Source organism: Natrix helvetica, assembly GCF_964273705.1.
Source record: "Natrix helvetica genome assembly, chromosome: 2".
Taxonomy (NCBI): domain Eukaryota; kingdom Metazoa; phylum Chordata; class Lepidosauria; order Squamata; family Natricidae; genus Natrix; species Natrix helvetica.
In genome coordinates, this window is record NC_138552.1 from 180,592,478 (window position 1) to 180,601,815 (window position 9,338).

The window sequence follows — 9,338 nt, forward strand, 5'->3', positions numbered from 1 at the left end:
CTTTTTTCCTAAGATGCTGTTTGCTACACCTTACCAAAAGCTGAGGGCACGGTGGCTCAGCGGCTAAGACGCTGAGCTTTTCTATCAGAAAGGTCGGCAGTTCGGCGGTTCGAATCCCTAGTGCCACGTAACGGAGTGAGCTCCTGTTACTTGTCCCAGCTTCTGCCAACCTAGCAGTTTGAAAGCATGTAAAAATGTAAGTAGAAAAATAGGAAGCACCTTTGTGGGAAAGTAACAGCGTTCCATGTGCCTTCGGTGTTTAGTCAGGCCGGCCATATAACCACGGAGAGGTCTTTGGAGAGCGCTGCCTCTTCGGCTTTGAAACGGAGATGAGCACCGCCTCCTAGAGTTGGGAATGACTAGCACATATGTGCATGGGGAAACTTTCTACTACCAAAAGCTGAGCAGAGGAGAACTTCCTGTTGGAATCCTATCTGCCAATTTCTGACTTCCTGCTGTGCATTGCTAAATCAATGCTACACACACATCTTCCAAATATTGCAATACGAGCTCTGTTCCATGTGGACATGCATCGTAATATCTTCAATCGTGCTAAAGTATAATCGAAAATTACTAGAACTGGTCACTGTTTTCTCATCATTTTGGTACAGGAAAAACACATGAAAATTAAAGTGCATGTCTTAGTATAGGGTTAACATCATTTAAAAGGCAAAGAGGGTTTCCAAAACAAGATAGCTTTGGCCATCAAAAAAAAAAAGCCATTTTGTACAGACTCCTTTTTTGTTATTCAATTAAGAGCAGTTCTACTCCAAGAAGAATATTCTCAAGCTATTAAATTATGTTTTATTTAGAGGCTAGTTTATTCTGTCAAATGTATCTCTCTGTTAGTGTAGTTCACTTTCTCCAAATATGCCTGGATGATGAAATCTATTACTTATTGCTTCAAATTATTCTTCCAGTTTCAGTTTCACCTTAGTAATAACTATTTCCTTATTAATTCTTTAGTAAAATTATTATATAAGTTCATCATTGAATATGTATTGTGATTTTCATTTTGGCCTGATTATATGGATATTATAAGTAATATTAATTGTTTTGTAATGGCATAATTTGTTTAAACAGTAATGATTACAGCAATTTCCACAGAAGGAGCTCAAATAACATAACGGTAGCCAAACAAGCACCTTTTCCACATTTTGTACTTTGTAATAGAACATGCAAAGGATGTTTGATTTTTGAATTGTTTTAATTTAATCTATTATATTAGGTTAAAGTTCAATGTAGACATTGGGGGTTGTGCAAATGATTTGGCAGAAGGGCTCTGGATCTTGTTGAAATGTAACAACCTTTCTGCAATTCATAAAAGAGCCTGGCCCTTTTTCTTTTTTTCAGCCTTCCACACGAACCTGATAAAAATAATGCTGCTGCTTTAAGAGTCACATTAGGTTTAATGAATACATCCTTTAAAGCTGCAGCTTCTTCTTTTTTTCAGATTCATGTGCAAGCCTGAAAAAAGCCAAGCTTCTTTAATAAATAGCTCACCTGAGGCCCCAAACTCTTCTTCTGAATCATTTTTGAAATGTGCACTGCCCTATTATTAATGACAAGTTGCTTTACAGGTGAGTAAGATACATGTATTCACAATGCCCTGCATTTAATTTCTTTCTTTTAGATTCTGAAGAAGAGGCACCTTGAGTCTGGGATGTATCTCAGTGAACCACACTGGCCTGCACATTTTTATTTGAGATTAAATCCCATTGAAATATAGAAGGATAGTTAAGTATGGTGCATTTGGTAAAAGAAACAGCTGTAATCTTTGTCATTTCTGAAAATATGCCATACTTTTTAAACTGTTTTTTTCAAGAAGGAAAATGTTGACAGTAACGCCTTACTGGGAGCCATTTTGACTGGTTTGGAAGTTTCTGTTGTCCGTGTTACATCATGTTTCTCTTACACAGGATGTCAAAAGGAGTTTCTTGCACCTCCGGAGAATATAGAAATGAAGTAGTTGCTGTTATATTGAAAAAAAAGCATCATAGAAGTGATACACCAGCTGTGCCTTCCATTCGCCCTTAGAGGGCACACTGCAGCCTTATTGGTTTCAAGGAAAGAAACCACTGGTGTAAATTGAAAGAATCGTATAGTGATGCCTAGAATACAGTCCCTCAAATATTTATAAGCACCTTTTTTTAAAAAAAATGTGGATGTGTGTGAAATGCTGACTTAGGTTGTTGAAAATCTGACCATAGTGAGCTTAAATCATGCAATCTGTGCATTTCAAAGTAGGCTAGTTGTAGAGGAGGGAAGCGAGAGCTTTAAACCTTATTTGCAGCTCTGGGTCCGCACCAGGTATTTGCAATTAATGTATTTTAAGAATACATTCACTTACATATCATTTTAGAAAGGAAATTTCATTATGCAGCCAAAAAAAAAGCCTTGTGTTGCAATATAAGAAGTGTATTACAGACTCTATAGAATGAGACTGATAACTAGTTTGCCAGCCCAAGACAACAATGTTAGGTAGCCCAAGACTACCTAAAATTTCACAGGCAAGACTAGGGATATGATCTGTGTTTAGTTTCTTCTCCTTAGATTTAATATTTTGAATTCATTTCTAAAGCAGGTCTCTGACTAAGCAGTTTTTCAATTAAGCCAAGTAATCAAATCAATCCCTCCTTGGCATCTTTTCAGAGTCTGTTCATAACTAGCCACGAGCCCAGTGATGGTCGTGAGGTACATGAAATATGCTTTCTGCCCCCTCTACATTCTTGATAATTATACTGCATGAATCTTATGCCCTATTTTGGAGATACTTTATGTCTATCAATGCTATGTGGATGACTATGGGTTGTCTCTTTTCTTGCAAATTTAGCACTATGATAGCTCAGGAACAGATGCTCCTTTCTTTTGCAACTTAACCAAGTAATAGTGTGGTGGAGAAAAATAACAAAATTGAAGTTACATCTTTTCTCTATTTATTTCCCCATCTTTTAAACCTGACCAGAAGGTTTATCTTTTAAACCTAGACCATCCCTTTGCCTATCAGACTCCCCCTCCCTCACAAGTCCACCTAGATCAAAGACAAGAAACTTTACCAGCTCCCAGTACAGCTCAAAGGCAGCTTTCAGAAGAGAAGAAACTAGGTAAGAAACCCTAATCACCTTGATCTCCTTCTTAGAACATAGAGTAACAAGAGTTGGAAGGGACCTTGGAAGTCTTCTAATCCAATCCCCTGCTCAAGCAGGAAACCCTATACTATTTAAAACAGGTGGCTGTCCAGTCTCTTCTTAAAAACGTATAGCTTGGTAACCTGACTTCAGATGGGTCTCTAACTGAACTGGTTTCTGATTGGTGCAGGTTGGTGAAGGCTGTCTGGATTATGGTCACTAAATCATGAAACTCAACAGATACTTGTCATGAAAGCTTACAACACTATATTAACCCCAGGTACACTGACAAGGATATGCCAACTTCTCCCAATTGGCCAGAAAAATCAGACTTTGCTTTCCCACGGTTTAAAGATCCCCTTTCTTCTCAATGGAACTGCATCTACATGGAGGGAAGTATGCAGTGGAGTACCCCAAGGCTCTGTTTTGGGCCCAGTACTCTTCAGCATCTTCAATGATTTGGATGAGGGAATAAATGGGGAACTTATCAAATTTGCAGATGACACCATGCTGGCAGGAATAGCCAACACTCCAGAAGATAGGCTTAAGATACAGAAGGATCTTGACAAACTTGAACATTGGGCACTATCTAATAAAATGAAATCCAATGGTGAAAAGAGTAAGGTTCTACATTTAGGCAACAAAAACGAAATGCACAGGTACAGTATAGGTGGTACCTTGCTCAAGAGTAGTAACTGTGAAAGGGATCTTGGTGTCCTAGTGGACAACCATTTAAATATGAGCCAGCAGTGTGCAGCAGCTGCCAAAAAAGCCAACACAGTTCTAGGCTACATAAACAGAGGGATAGAATCAAGATCACGTGAAGTGTTAATACCACTTTAAAATGCCTTGGTAAGGTCACACTTGGAATACTGCATTCAGTTTTGGTCACCACGATGTAGAAAAGATGTGGAGACTCTAGAAAGAGTGCAGAGAAGAGCAACAAAGATGATTAGGGGACTGGAGACTAAAACATGAAGAACGGTTGCAGGAACTGGGTATGTCTAGTTTAATAGAAAGAAAGACTAGGGGAGACATGATAGCAGTGTTCCAATATCTCAGGGTTGCCACAAAGAAGAGGGAGTCAAATTATTCTCCAAGGCACCTGAGGGTAGAACAAGAAGCAATGGGTGGAAACTAATCAAGGAGAGAAGCAAATTAGAACTGAGGAGGAAATTTCCTGACAGAACAATTAATCAGTGGAACAGCTTGCCTACAGAAGTTGCTACAACTCTGCTATTGTATTGTATTGTATTGTATTGTACTGTATTGTATTGTTTTGTAAAGCAGGTACCAATGATATTCCTTCTTCAGACTGAATTCATGATAATAGTGTTCACCACAAATTCTCCAGTGAGCTTAATGGTTGAATAGGCCCTTGATTTTCCAGTCTTGGTCTAATACTCAAGTAATTATACTGACCTTATTTATTAAACAAATTGTGTATATTTAGTCTGCACTTAATAGAGCACTGTCCATTTTAGTGCTTGGCATGCACCCAGAGCGTGTTTTGAGATGACAAAACCTTAGCCAATATAATATAGTATTATTTCTGAAGTTATTTTCAAAATTATGCTCAGATTTCACCCAGTCTAGAAGGGGAAGAAAAAAGAATTTGAACTTCAAGCTTCCTTTGCTGGCCTCCTGTTCAGATAAAGAAGCTTCTGCATGGACACTGACATCCAAATGGTATTTCCATCATGGGAATCAGACGACTTGTTTTTAGTCCTACCACCATTCAGCATTCAATAGCATCTTATATGTTGGTAGATGATGTGTAATAATTATTAGTTTGGCTTATGTTAATCTTTATCTTTTAAAGGCAACATTAAGCCAATCCACCTAGCGCTAAAGACTGGGTGTTACTATAGTAACTTTACAGCTTGTTTGGCTGTGACAAAGGCTCTTCATCTCGTCCATTTCATGGTCCTGTCTCGACCTATTCCCTCCCAGGGTTTTATTATAGTGTCCTTTAAGAGTATCTGCAGGAGCCACAGCTGCTGTGCTTTTATAGTAGGAAAAAAAGCTTTTGCTGTGTGAAAGACTCAGCTCTAAGAGGTCTTGTGGGCTATCTGTTCCACGTGGTGTCAAAAATAAGGCACAACAATGCTAGGTTTGTTTAAAATTAATGAAACCAGAAAAATTAACAAATTAGTAGCGAAACTAATAAATTAAGCAGCTAATATGCCGAACACAATTCAGGGATCTTATTTGTTTTTTGTTTTTTTTTTAATGGAAGCATTATAGGGATACATGATAATGTCCCACTTTTATAGTTTAGCAAATTAGGAGTCTATGGAATATAAAAATCTAATAACCATTTGCAGACCTAAGGTTTACTATTTAGCAACTTTTTTTTTGATTGCTTTGAATGCTTCACAAATGCACAGCAGAGAGAATTTCTTGCTTCAAAATGTAATGCAACTGTTTTAGGTAGAAATGAACTAGTTAATAACTTGGTTGACATCAGTGATTTAAATTGAGAAAAAAAATTGAGTAAAACTGAGTTTTGAAATATACAGGCTTTAACATTTTACATGTTCAGAGTGCTCTTTTTCATTGTCAATACAAAACTGCAGTGCGGCTGTTAGTAACAAGTAGTTGTGTAAGCTGCTCAAGGCTTAGCAGATCAGCTGGCCTATTTAATGATTTGTCTTAATAATGCAGACAATTTAGCTTCTGCATTAATCCTTGCAGCCACTTTTGCAGTTTCCAATCTCCACAATGCTTCACTATCAAAACATTTGGTGTTCTGCTTATTTTCTTTTTTTCCCCACTGGACAGATTCACTCCACTCATATTTTAATGAAAAACATATTTTTAATTCTACAACAATAGCAGCTCAAGGGTCCATTTTCCCTCTCTTCTATCTCTCTGCTTGAATATCCATGCATCAGTAATAACAGTAAGATTTGGCAAGGCTTATTCATAAGGATTTGAGCAGAGTCATTCTCCAGTTGTGTTAATTGTTGCACTGGGAGGCCAGTGAATGGTGAATGGTAGCTTGTTAACTTGCTAAGCAGCTGGTCAGCAGGATAGTTTGATTCCAGCAAGGCTCTTGACACCTCTGCCAAGGGTTATTGATACCTCACACATCCCAGCTGAGACAGATTGTTTTAGTCCTGCTTCATATCCATAGCACAGTCTATAGTTAGAGAAATGGTGATTGACAGCTCACACCTCCTGGGCCTTTCTTACTACCAGACACAACATCTGCTATGCCCTGTGGAGCAGTCAACCAACACACAGTAAAGAACTGTTTCAACTATTGTCAGAGTTGATTTTTTTAACCCTTTTCTGGACATTCTCTGGCAATGCATACATAGGTGTTGTGGTTGTCGCTTTCTTCTTTCTCCCATCTTCCCTCCACCCACCCAGTTATATTACACTGCCCAGTTCTGGACAGTATTGAAAAAGGATTCTAATTGCTTTAAATCATCCTATTACAAATGTTTATTTAGAGCCATGGTTGTGAAGTTGCTTAACAAAATCAGGCAATATGGTCAGATTCCAAGTGGCATAGCCATAAAGAAAACCATTTAGTATTGATTAATCACAGCATATTTAATTACACCAGAGATGATCAATATTATACACTAGGAAAAGCATTGCAGTGAGTTATGAAAAATATGATGTCTAAATTGAAGATATGGTGCAACATTTGTTAAAGGACTCTTAGAGATAACTAAGGATCAATATCGGACACTTGGAGCAGAATGAACATGGAATCTTTTTTTCAACTACAGTATTTTTTCAATGACAGTATGTTGATTTAAATAATTCTTAGATGAATTTTTAAAGCTTATAAAATATAAATGCAAGAAATTTGTCATTTGTTTTTGGTATAAACAGCGCATGTAGAATATTTTACATATTGCCAAAAGTAGTAGATGGATTGAAAGAGGTGATTTTAAAAATAAATGGAGTTGTCTTACAAGAGATTATAAAATATCTGACAACTGCTGTTAAAACTTACTTTGCAATAAAACTTCAATCTTGGTTACAAGTGTGCTAATTTGTATTCTTTGTAGCATGAGGCTAATGATATGAAGTCTTATGTCTAATCATAAAATATAAAGTCAGAAACGTCAAATTCTAGGCTTACTAAATACATAACCATGGGCTGTTATACAAAGCGTAACCACAGCACAATGCCAAATCTAATAACTGAACAGTATTCATCATATTAAATGAAGGCATTCATGTAGTTAACTAGTAACCAGGGGGTTGGGGGAGCAGTTACAAATATGTGTTACAGTGCATGTCATAGTGCAAGCTCCAAGTTTTCATTCTTAAATCTGAAGTCAAATGAAAATATGAATCTCTCTGTGTATAGAGGACATAGATATAGATACAAAGGACCCCATAAGATTTGTATCATGATATCATGATGCACATTTTGTCACCTTGGTTTATAGTGAATATTTATGGTGATAATCGCATTGTACTTGTGTCAAAAACACTGAGGCAATTCCAGATTGAAAGGATTAGCCAGTGACATCACTGTTGCCTGACGGATGCCCAACTGGGGGTTCTTTTCTTGTCCCCAGTAGAAGGTGGAGTGAAGGACAGTACCTCACCCTGGCCCACAGCAGTACTCAGGTCTCGAACATGGGACTTCCAACCCAGTGCCTTAAATAGTGATGGGATTCAGCTGCTTTGCACTGGTTTGGGTGAACCAGTTGTTAAATTACCCCCCCCCCAGTGCTATCAAAGTGGACCCTGGGCACTGTGCTGTGTTGCAATGGAGAAATGGGCAATGAAGCGGCCAGCGCAAGGGAAGGAGAAGGCTACTTTCTCTCTTCTTCTTCTTCCTCCTCCTTTCCTCATGTTGGCTGCTCTGTTTCCCATTTCTCCATTGCAGCGCAGTGCTCAGGACGCACTTTGATAGCGGGGGGAGGGGAGAGTTGGTAGTTTAACAACCTGCTTACCTAGGGTCAGGTTGGCCATTGTGGGAGGCTCATCCCGCATATGTGGTGGAGCTGGAGGATGGGGATAGACCACACCTCCCATGACAGCCAACCTGACCCTGAGCAAATGGGTTGTTAAATTATTTGAATCCCAACACTGCACATGGGCCACCGTGTTCCTTTATATGCTAATAATATAAAGGTGCTATAATCACGAAGAATCGCAAAACCCATGTTGGGAATTGTGAATATAAAAACTTCATTTTTTATATTAGCAAAATATCAAAGTAGCAAAAACTTCATTTTATCCTCATTAAGCTATGGGTGATGATGCTGGCACTAGAAGAACCTTTGGGCTGCTGAGCTCTGAAGCTGTGGCCCCTCAATAACTACTTTTGGTGCATTTTGAAATGCTATATTGATCTTCTTAAGCAGTTATGCCAATTTTAAGCCTAATATTCTACTGAATAAATCTGCAGATTGTGGTGGTTTGCCTATTAGACATAAATTTATGCCACACCTTCCTCCAATTTCATCTCCCAGTTCTCCAGGTAATTGGGGCAAGTTTATCCATGGATGGAAGAGAACAAAAATGGAACAGATATCTGAGGTCCAATGACTTCATCTTCTAATGTTTCAGCTCTTCAAAGTATTGATTAAAACACACCCACTGCATTTTATTGATACATGTTTATAGCAATAAATCTCAGCTTCATGAATTTCAGTTTTCACTAGACATAGGCTATGTTTGATGAAGTGCTTGGAAGAAGCACCAAGAGCTGTCTAATATATATATATATATTTAAAGTTCAGTTGCCATTACCTAACTTCCAGGTATCTTTAAAAAAATGATTTTGCATAACTTCAAGAGCCTGAATAAAATTATGCCATCTCCAATTTCTTCAGGACCATTCAGGACCAAAGTATTTTAGACCATACATCTTTGCAACTTCTGAGGCTGGTTTTTCACTGTATTATCATGTGTCAGAAGAGAAATTTGAATGGCTGTGTTATCTGTGTTTACAGTGCCATAAGGATATGTTATGCTAGAGAGGAAATAATAGTGTTATTTATTATAGCAATGTAATTAGCAGTACTGCTATTGCTAAACATTGCTAAAACCTCTTGTCAGCATCATGTAACTCCGCCATAACTCACTGCGTATTTTATATCCCAAAAGGAGTTATTGACTGGCTTACATGATGCTATCAAACCGGTACTTCTGTGGATTAAATGCAAACCTACTGTTTCAGTAGCCTTGCATCTGTTGCTGAATATTTCCTTTCATCTCTGTACCAAG

General features: G+C 38.0%; 1 long non-coding RNA gene across 1 annotated transcript; it reads left to right on the plus strand.

Annotated features, from left to right (window-relative positions):
* The first annotated feature begins 1,466 nt into the window (after window positions 1-1,466).
* LOC309387494 lies at window positions 1,467-5,560 on the plus strand. Its single transcript, XR_014174596.1, has 3 exons — window positions 1,467-1,580; window positions 2,988-3,104; window positions 4,709-5,560. It is a non-coding gene; the product is annotated as an uncharacterized lncRNA (long non-coding RNA).
* Window positions 5,561-9,338: the final 3,778 nt, after the last annotated feature.